The sequence below is a fragment of the Onychostruthus taczanowskii genome, unplaced genomic scaffold (genome assembly GCF_017590055.1).
Source record: "Onychostruthus taczanowskii isolate IOZ18803 unplaced genomic scaffold, ASM1759005v1 scaffold307, whole genome shotgun sequence".
In the NCBI taxonomy this organism is placed as follows: Eukaryota; Metazoa; Chordata; class Aves; order Passeriformes; family Passeridae; genus Onychostruthus; species Onychostruthus taczanowskii.
The window spans coordinates 52179-61525 of NW_024500428.1; positions in this window are offsets into that span (position 1 = coordinate 52179).

The window sequence follows — 9347 nt, forward strand, 5'->3', positions numbered from 1 at the left end:
TGGATCGGGGGGGGATTAAGGAAAACCCTCAGTGCCATTTGAACTGAAAAAAAAAACAGGGAAAAAAATCCCCCAAAATTCCCAAATCCATGGATTTTCCAGCCTGGATCCAGGGAATTCCCATGGGAAACTCCTGGGGTTTTTTTTTGGGATATTTGGGATCCCACAGAGACAGAACCATTCCAGGAATTTTGGGATTTGCATCAGGAACTGGGGGAGTTTCCCCAATTTTGAATTTTTTGGGAAGCACATTCCCAGTTTTTATTTCCTCTGAGGTGCAACAATTCCTTGGAATCTTTTTCCTTGGAATTTTCCTGGCTTGGGAAAGGCTGAAATTCCCAAATCCCAGCCAGGAAATCCAAATTTTCCTTTCTAACTCTGGAATATTCCAGAACATTCTGCAATTTCAGGCCCAACTCGGATCCAGCTTGGAATTTTGGGCTCAAATTCCCAACTTTTGGGCTGGAAAAGCCTCGGGATGATCCCAATCCCAGGGCAGGGACACTTCCACTATTCCAGGCTGCTCCCACCTGCATTTGAGCACTTCCAGGGCGGCCAAATCCCAAAAATTTTGGGGAAAAAACACGGAAAAAAATGGGGAAAAATTGGGAAAAATCCCAATTCTGGAGAGCTGTGGTTGGGGCTGAGCTTTGGGAATTCCCCAGGTGGGAAAAGATCCTTTCCCACCCCCGGAGACGCCGAGGAAGGAGCAGAATTCCCAAAAAATTCCCCAAAATTCCCAATTTTCCGCCTTCCATCTCCTGTAAAAATCCATCAAAAATCGGTGAAACAGCCGGAAAATCCCTTGGGAATTCTGGTGGGGGTTGGGGTGGGAGCTCTGAGCTGATCCAGCTCCCGGAATTCCCAAATTCCCGGCGGAAATTCCAATGTACAGAGCTTTTTACCATTGTATATTAAATTATTTAATAGCTTTTCGTGGCAGTTTTTCCTTTTTTATTTCATGGGAAGGAGGAGCTGAAATTCCTCGGAATTTTGGAGGAAAAATCCAGGATTTTCTCTGGGTTGATTTGAGTTTTTTCCTCCTAAAATCATGGAATTCTCTGGAGAAATGAGCACAAAATTCTTAAAAATAGAACTATTTTAGGGAATTGGAGAGGTTTTTGTAGGATTTTTCGTGGAAAAAACAGGATTTCTCCCTAAAATCTCATGCCTGGTGTGGATAGTATAAAAATAATGGGATTTCTGTTCAGAGCCTGCAGCTGTTTTCCATCTGGATCCCATTCCTGAGAATCCCCCAAAACGGAAAAATCCCCGCAATTTCCCCAAAAATTAAAAAAAAAAAAATCCCCCCAAAAAATCCTCCAAAGATCCCCAAAAAATCCTCTGTCAATTCCCCAAAACCCCCTCAAAATTCCCCAATATTCCCCAAAAAATTCTCCCAAAATTCCAAACAAGTCCCTCCAGAATTCCCAAAAAAAAAAAAAAAAACCCCCAAAATTTTCCAGGGAAAGTTTGACACCTGTGGTGCCAGGAGGAGGAGGGGGGTGAGTTTTGGGGTGAAATCCTGGGAATTGGGGAGGAAGGGATGAAAGTCACCCCAAAAATGTCACCCTGGGGGGGGGGGGCCACCCAAAAAACAAAAAATCCTTAAAAATCCCCCCCAAAAATCATCCAAAATCCCCCAAAAGTTTCAAACCCCACCGGGAGCGATCCCAAATCCCACCGGGAACGATCCCAAATCCCACCGGGAACGGTCCCCGATCCCACCGGGCCGGATCCCGGCGGAGCAGCCGGACCGGACCGGGCAGCTCTGACCCAGTTCAGCCCCTGAGTCACGGAGCGGGGCCCGGCCCCGGGCCCTGCCCCTGCCGCCGGTCCCCGGCCCCGCCCGGCCCTCAGCCGGCCCGGCCGCAAGCCCGCCCGCAGAACCGGCTCCGCCGGCCCCGGTGCCTCCCCCGCTTCCTGCCGCCGGCCCCCCCCTATCAGCGGCCCCAGCGCGGCCTGCGCGGGCGGATAAGGGCGGCGGGGCCGGCCCCTCCCCGCGCCGCCATCACCTCAGCCGGCCCCGGGAGGAGCCAGCGCGGCCCGGCCCCGGGGGAACCGGCCCCGCCGCACCGCCCCCTCCCCGCGGGCCGCGCTCTCATTGGCTCCTCTTGGGGGCACGCTGGCTCCTGTTGGATAGCTCAGCTATCAATCAAATGCAGACCACGCCTCTTTCCTCCCTCACGGCAGGGGCGAGGCGCGCACCGCGGGGTCGCGCCGCTGATTGGTTAATATGCCCGTCAATCAAACACAAACCGCGCCTTTTTCATCACGGCTTACTACGGAGGCGGTCCTACTGCTGACTCTTCGAACCGATTGGCTGCAGGGCAGGCAACCCACCTTTCTATTTGCCGGCGCCTCTGTCAATCATTAGTTTAAAGATTAAAAAAAAACCCACCCAACGCAGCGCCCCAGGCCTGGGCAGGGGGCGTGGCCGGGCGCGAGGGTGTCCCAAATCTGCCTGGCAACGGGGGGGGTCCCGGGTTGGGAAGTCCGAGGGGAGGGTGGGCACGGGTGAGGGGGTGCCAGGGAGGAGCGGGAGTGCATCCTGGGAGTTGCCCGATAGGCACAGCCACCAGAGCATGTCAGCAAAGGCGGATTATTGGTGCCAGAGCCTTGGGAAGGCGGGGGAGGGGAGTGGGGGAGGGGACGGGCCACCACCGGGGCCACCGGGGCCACCAGGCCACGGCTCGGGGCTGCCCAGGCCGGCCGGGGAGCGCGGGGAGCCCTGAGGGAGCCCCCCCGAGCCCCGGGGACCGCGCTGTGGCCGCGGCTGTCCCCGGTGTGCGACGGGCCCGGAGTGGCACTCCGGAAACACGGAGAAAGTTTTGGGCACGGGGCGGGGAAACGCGGGGAGAGGAGCGGGGATGTGCGGGGAAAGGAGCGGGGATGTGAGGGGAGAGATGAGGGGGAAAAGGAGCGGGGATGTGCGGGGAGATGAGGGGGAAAAGGAGCGGGGATGTGCGGGGAGAGATGAGGGGGAAAAGGAGAGGGGATGTGCGGGGAGATGAGGGGGAAAGGAGCGGGGATTTGCGGGGAGATGAGGGGTGCAGGGAATTCTGAGGGGTTTGGGGAGAACTGAGTGGTACAGGAAAAGTTGAGGGGTTTGGGGAAAAGTTGAAGGGTTGAAGGGGAAAACAGGGATGCAGGAAATACTAAGGGGTTTGGGGAAAGGCTGAGGGATGCAGGGAATGCTGAGGGGTTTGGGGAAAAATGAGGGGTGAGGAGAAACTGAGGGGTTTGGGGAGAACTGAGTGGTACAGGAAAAGTTGAGGGGTTTGGGGAGAAGTTGAAGGGTTGAAGAGAAAAACAGGGATGCAGGAAATACTGAGGGGTTTGGGGAAAAGTGAGAGGTGCAAGAAAAGTTGAGGGGTTTGGGGAAAAGTTGAAGGGTTGAAGGGAAAAACAGGGATGCAGGAAATACTAAGGGGTTTGGGGAAAGGCTGAAGGATGCAGGAAATGCTGAGGGGTTTGGGGAAAACTGAAGGGTGCAGGGAATTCTAAGAGATTTGGGGGAAACTTGAGTGGTACAGGAAAAGCTGAGAGGTTTGGGGAAAAGTTGAAGGGTTGAAGGAAAAAACAGGGATGCAGGAAAAGCTGAGGGATTTTGGGAGAACTGAGGGGTTTGAGGAAAAAGCTGAGGGATTGGGGGAAACAGGGGCTGAGGGAAAGCTGAGGATCTGCTGGAAAATCCCAGGGGCTGCTGGAAAACTTGAGGGTCTGGGGCAAAATCTGAGGGTTTGGCCTAAAATTGAAGGGTTTGTCCTAAAATCTGAGGGGCTGAAGGGAAAGCTGGGGCTGCACTGGAAAACCTCAGGGGTGGCAGGGAAACTCAGGGCTCTGCTGGAAAACTCAAGGGATTTTCTGCTGGAAAATCCTTGGGTCTGTCCCAAAATCTGAGGGTCTGTTCCAAAATCTGAGGATCTGTCCCAAAACTTGAGGGTCTGTCAGAAAAGTTGGGGTTCTGCTGGAAAACCTGAGGGGCTGTCCCAAAATCCAGGGATTTGTGCCAAAACTCGAGGTTCTGCAGGAAATCCTGAGGGTTTGCCCCAAATCCTGGGATTCTGCTGGAAAACCCCAAGCTCTGAGTGAATCCCGAGGATTTATGGGATAATCCAAGGATCTGCTGGAAAACCCTCAAAACTCCGAGGGTCTGCCCCAAAAGATCCCCTGGAAAACTCTGGGATTCACTGGAAAACCCGAGGGGCTGGGGCAGAACTGCAGGGGTTGTCCCAAACTGCCCAAATCCAGGGCTTTTCCCCAAAACCTGCGGGCCTGGGGATCTGCTGGAAAACCTGAGAGCCTGTGGGAAGGTCTGGGGTGGATCCCAGGGATCTGGGTGAGATCCGTGCTTCTGTCCCAAATCTGTGGTTCTGTCCCAAATCCCAGGATTTTGTGGTGAAACCCAAGGGTCCGTCCCAAATTCTGGGGGGTCTGTGGTGAATCCCAAGGGTCCATCCCAAATCCAGGCTCCATCCCAAATATCTGTGTGAAATCCAGGCTCCATCCCAAATATCTGTGTGAAATCCAGGCTCCATCCCAAATCCCAGCTCCATCCCAAATCCAGGTTCCATCCCAAATCCCAGGGTTCCATCCCAAATCCAGGCTCCATCCCAAATATCTGTGTGAAATCCAGGCTCCATCCCAAATCCCAGCTCCATCCCAAATCCCAGGGTTCCATCCCAAATCCCAGGGTTCCATCCCAAATCCAGGCTCCATCCCAAATCCAGGCTCCATCCCAAATCCCAGGGTTCCATCCCAAATCCACATTCCATCCCAAATTCCAGGTCCATCCCAAATCCCAGGGTTCCATCCCAAATCCAGGCTCCATCCCAAATCCCGGTTCCATCCCAAATCCTGGGTCCATCCCAAATCCAGGCTCGATCCCAAATCCAGGCTCGATCCCAAATCCAGGCTCGATCCCAAATCCAGGCTCGATCCCAAATCCAGGCTCGATCCCAAATCCAGGCTCGATCCCAAATCCAGGCTCGATCCCAAATCCAGGCTCGATCCCAAATCCAGGCTCGATCCCAAATCCAGGCTCGATCCCAAATCCAGGCTCCATCCCAAATATCTGTGTGAAATCCAGGCTCCATCCCGAATCCCAGGGTTCCATCCCAAATCCTGGTTCCATCCCAAATCCAGGCTCCATCCCAAATCCAGGCTCCATCCCAAATCCCAGGGTTCCATCCCAAATCCCAGGGTTCCATCCCAAATCCCGGCTCCATCCCAAATCCTGGTTCCATCCCAAATCCCAGGGTTCCATCCCAAATCCAGGCTCCATCCCAAATCCCAGGTTTCCATCCCAAATCCACGTTCCATCCCAAATCCAGGCTCCATCCCAAATCCCAGGTTTCCATCCCAAATCCACATTCCATCCCAAATTCCAGGCTCCATCCCAAATTCCAGGCTCCATCCCAAATCCCAGGGCTGCCAGGACCAGGAAATTCCCTTTAATTCCCCCCCATTCTCCCTCAGCTTTGCCCCCTTTTTTTGGGATTTGGGGAGTTGGAGAAAATCCAATTAATTCTGAATTTTCCCCTGCCCCCTCCCCCCCCTTCCACTCTTTTCCCTGTTTTTGGGGGAAAATCCAATTTCAGGATTTTTTTTTAGAGAGGCTGTTGGGAAAATTGAAGGATTTGGGGGGGATTCATTCCCAAATTTTGATCAAGGAGTAAATTCCCGGTGGGAAAATAGGGAAAAACTCCATTTGTTTTAACTTAAATTTAAGGAAAAGTTACTTTGTTTCAACTAAAATTCCTTAAAAAGTTGGAAATTGGAATTTGCTGAGTCCAAAGCAGTGGAAATTCCAAGGAAAAGTGTGGAATATTTCAGTCTGGGGAGAGGAAAATGGGGCTTTGAGAAGGAAAATGGAATTTGGGAAGGAAAATTCATGTTTTGGGAAAGAAAATCCCTGTTTTTTAGAGGAACATGGAGTTTTAGGAAGGAAAATCTGTGTTTTAGGGATGAAAATCCCAGTTTTTAGAAGGCAGTCAGCTTTTAAAATTTGGATTTGGCTTTTTTCCCTCCCAAAAAAACTGGAAAAAGAACTTTTTCAGGAGTTTAAGCACGAATCCCAACTCCAGACCAGCCCCTGTTGGAGCTGCGTTTTCCAGGGAATAAAATGGAGCTGAAATTTCCATTTGACGCTCCGAAAAATCCCAAAAATCCTTGAAAAATTCCCATTTCCTGCTGCCAAGAATTCCAGAGGGGATTGCAGGACCCGGCTTGTCCAGGCTGGGGCTGGAGCTGGGAAAATTTGGGATGAAATCCCCCAAATTCAGCCACTTTTCCTTGGGAATCTGCTTGGGATGAGTTTTCTTGGGAATTCCTGATCCCTGTTTCCATGGGGATGGGACAGAAGGGTTAAACCTCGGGATAGGGGCCCAAAATCCAAGGATTTGGGATGGGATTTGGGTATTCCTGACCCTCAGGATCCCTTCCCATCCCGGGATCTCCAGCTGGAATTTGGGGAGTGCACGGAAAACAGGGGATTTGTGGGGATGTATTCCTGGAATTCTGGATTTATTCCTGGAATTCTGGGACGGTTTGGGATGGAAGGAGCTGAGGGATCAGCCAGTCCCACCCCACGCCTTCCATGATCCCAGACTGGGACATCCCAGGGATCCAGGGGCAGCCACGGCTGCTCTGGGAATTCCAGCCAGGAATTCCTGCCCAAATCCCACCCAAATTCCACTTTTCCAGTTCAAATCCATTCCCTGGGTCCTGGAATCCCAAATCCATTCCCTGTGCCCTGGGATTCCCATCCCAAATCCATTCCCTGTGCCCTGGGACTCCCATCCCAAATCCATTCCCTGGGTCCTGGAATTCCCAAATCCATTTCTATGTCCTGGAATTCCATCCCAAATCCATTCCCTGGGTCCTGGAATTCCATCCCAAATCCATTCCCTGTGACCTGGGATTCCATCCCAAATCCCAAATCCTCTCCAGCTCCTTTGGAACTCCTTGCACCTCTGGAAGCAGCTCCAAGTTTTCCTTGGATCCTTCCCTGCCTGGCCATCCCAGGGATCCAGGGGCAGCCCCAGCTTCCCTGGGAATCCCATCCCATCCCATTCCAGCCAGGAATTTCTTCCCAATCCCATCCCTCCCTGAGGGAAGAGCCAGAAAATCCCAAAACCTTCCCTGGGAGAGTTGGGAGCCTCTGGAACGAGGCAGAAAACTGGAGCAGGAATCCCAAAAGAACCTGAAAAACTTTGGGATCTCTCCCATCCCGGGACATTCCCACTTCCACAGGGATGGGATTTTATCCAGGGAAGCTCTTTGGGGTGACATCCACGGGATTTTTCCAGCTTTGGGATGGAATCCCTGGAATTTTTTCCCCAGTGTGGGGTGATGTCCATTGGATATTCCCATTTTGGAATGGCATCCATGGGATTTTCCAAGTTTTCATTGATATCCATGGAATTTGTCCACTTTGGAGTGGCATCCATTGGATTTTTCCAGCTTATATCCACTGGATTTTCCTGCTTTGGGGTGTTATCCATAGAATTTTCCCACTTTTGAGATGGAATCCATGGAATTCTCCAAGTTTTGGTTGACATCCATTGGATTTTTCCAAGTTTTGGGATGGAATCCTTGGAATTTTCCCAGTTTGGGGTGAGATCCATTGGATTCTTTCCAGTTTTGGGATGATATCCAGGGAATTTTTCCAGTTTTGGGATGGCATCCATGGAGTTTTCCCAAAAGTTGGGTGATATCCCTGGAATTTTCCACATTTGGGACGTTGTCCATTGGATTTGTCCAAGTTTTTGGTGACATCCATTGGATTTTCCAGCTTTGGGATGGCATCCATGGGATTTTCCAGGTTTTAGGGTCATATCCATGGAATTTTCCCACTTTTAGGGTGGCATCCATTGGATTTTTCCAGGTTTTAGGTTGATATCCATGGAATTTTCCAGGTTTTGGGGTGGCATCCATAGGATTTTCCAGCTTTTGGGGTGATTTTCTCTGGGATCAGCCCTGTGTTCCCCCCTGCAGGAATATTTGGGATTCTCAATCCTGGATTTCACTTTCCCAAATCCTTCCAAACTCCAGCAATTTGGGGTTTTTAGGGATTTCTTCTTGGATTGGGGCAACAGGAGGGCGAGGGAAAAATGGGAATGAGCTGGAAAAGCACGGGAGGGATCCAGGAATAATAATTAATTAATAATCAATAATCCCAGAGCTCCCAATTCCTTCTGCCGTTAATTTGGTGGAAAACCACTGAAATTTGGGATTTTGGATTTGGCTCCAGCCAAACTTCCCTGGAAAAGTCTTTGCCCAAAATCCTGGGGATGCCAGGCCCTGATCTGGGGGGAATTTCCTGGGATTTGGGGGGATCTGCTGGGATCTGGGAGGAGTTTCCTGGGATTTGGGGGGATGTGTGGGGTCTGGGAGGAGTTTCCTGGGATTTGGGGGGGTCTGTGGGATCTGGGAGGAGTTTCCTGGGATTTGGGGGGGTCTGTGGGATCTGGGGAGCCGGGAGCTGTTCCGGGAGTTTCCTGGGATTTGGGAATTCTCCGGGCGAGTTTTGGGCCGGGGCTCTCCTCGGGCTGTCCCGGGGCTGCCGAGCTTTAGTGGGATCGGAGCCGGGCCCTGCCCCGCCCCGCCCCGCGCCTCCCGGAGCCACCGCGGCCCTGACACCGCCGCTGTCCCCGCTGTCCCCTCGCTGTCCTTTCTCTGTCCCCCCTGTCCCTTCTCTGTCCTTTCTCTCTCCCCTCTCGCTGTCCCCTCTGTCCCCTCTCTCTCTCCCCTTGCTGTCCCCTCTCTCTGTCCCCTCTCTCCCCTGTCTCTGTCCCTTCTCTGTCCCTTCTCTGTCCCCTCTCTGTCCCCTCTCCCTGTCCTCTCTCTCCTCTCTCTCCCCTCACTCTGTCCCCTCTCTGTCCCCTCTCTCTGTCCCCTCTGTCCTCTCTCTGTCCCCTGTCTCTGTCCCCTCTCTCCTCTCTCTGTCCCCCCTCTCTCCCCTGTCTCTGTCCCCTCTGTCCCCTCTCTCTCTCTCCACGTGGCCTCTCCCAGCGCGGCGCTGCCCGCGCGCCCCCCGCCCGCCGCCCCAGCCAATCAGGGCTCTCCTCTCATCATCCGCGCGACCCCCGCGGCCAATGGGGGCCCGCGACACAAGCGCGGCTCCCCCCGCGCCGCGCCCGGAAGCGGCGGCGGCCGCAGCGCCGCGAGGGGCCCGGCCCGGAGCGACCCGGAGCGCTCCCGGTGCTGTCCCCCCGCTGTCCCCTCGCTGTCCCCTCGCTGTCCTCACGCTATCCCCCGCTGTCCCCACGCTGTCTCACCGCTGTCCCCACGCTGTCCCCTCCGCCGGCCCCGCCGCTCGGCCGCCCCGCCCCGCGCATGCT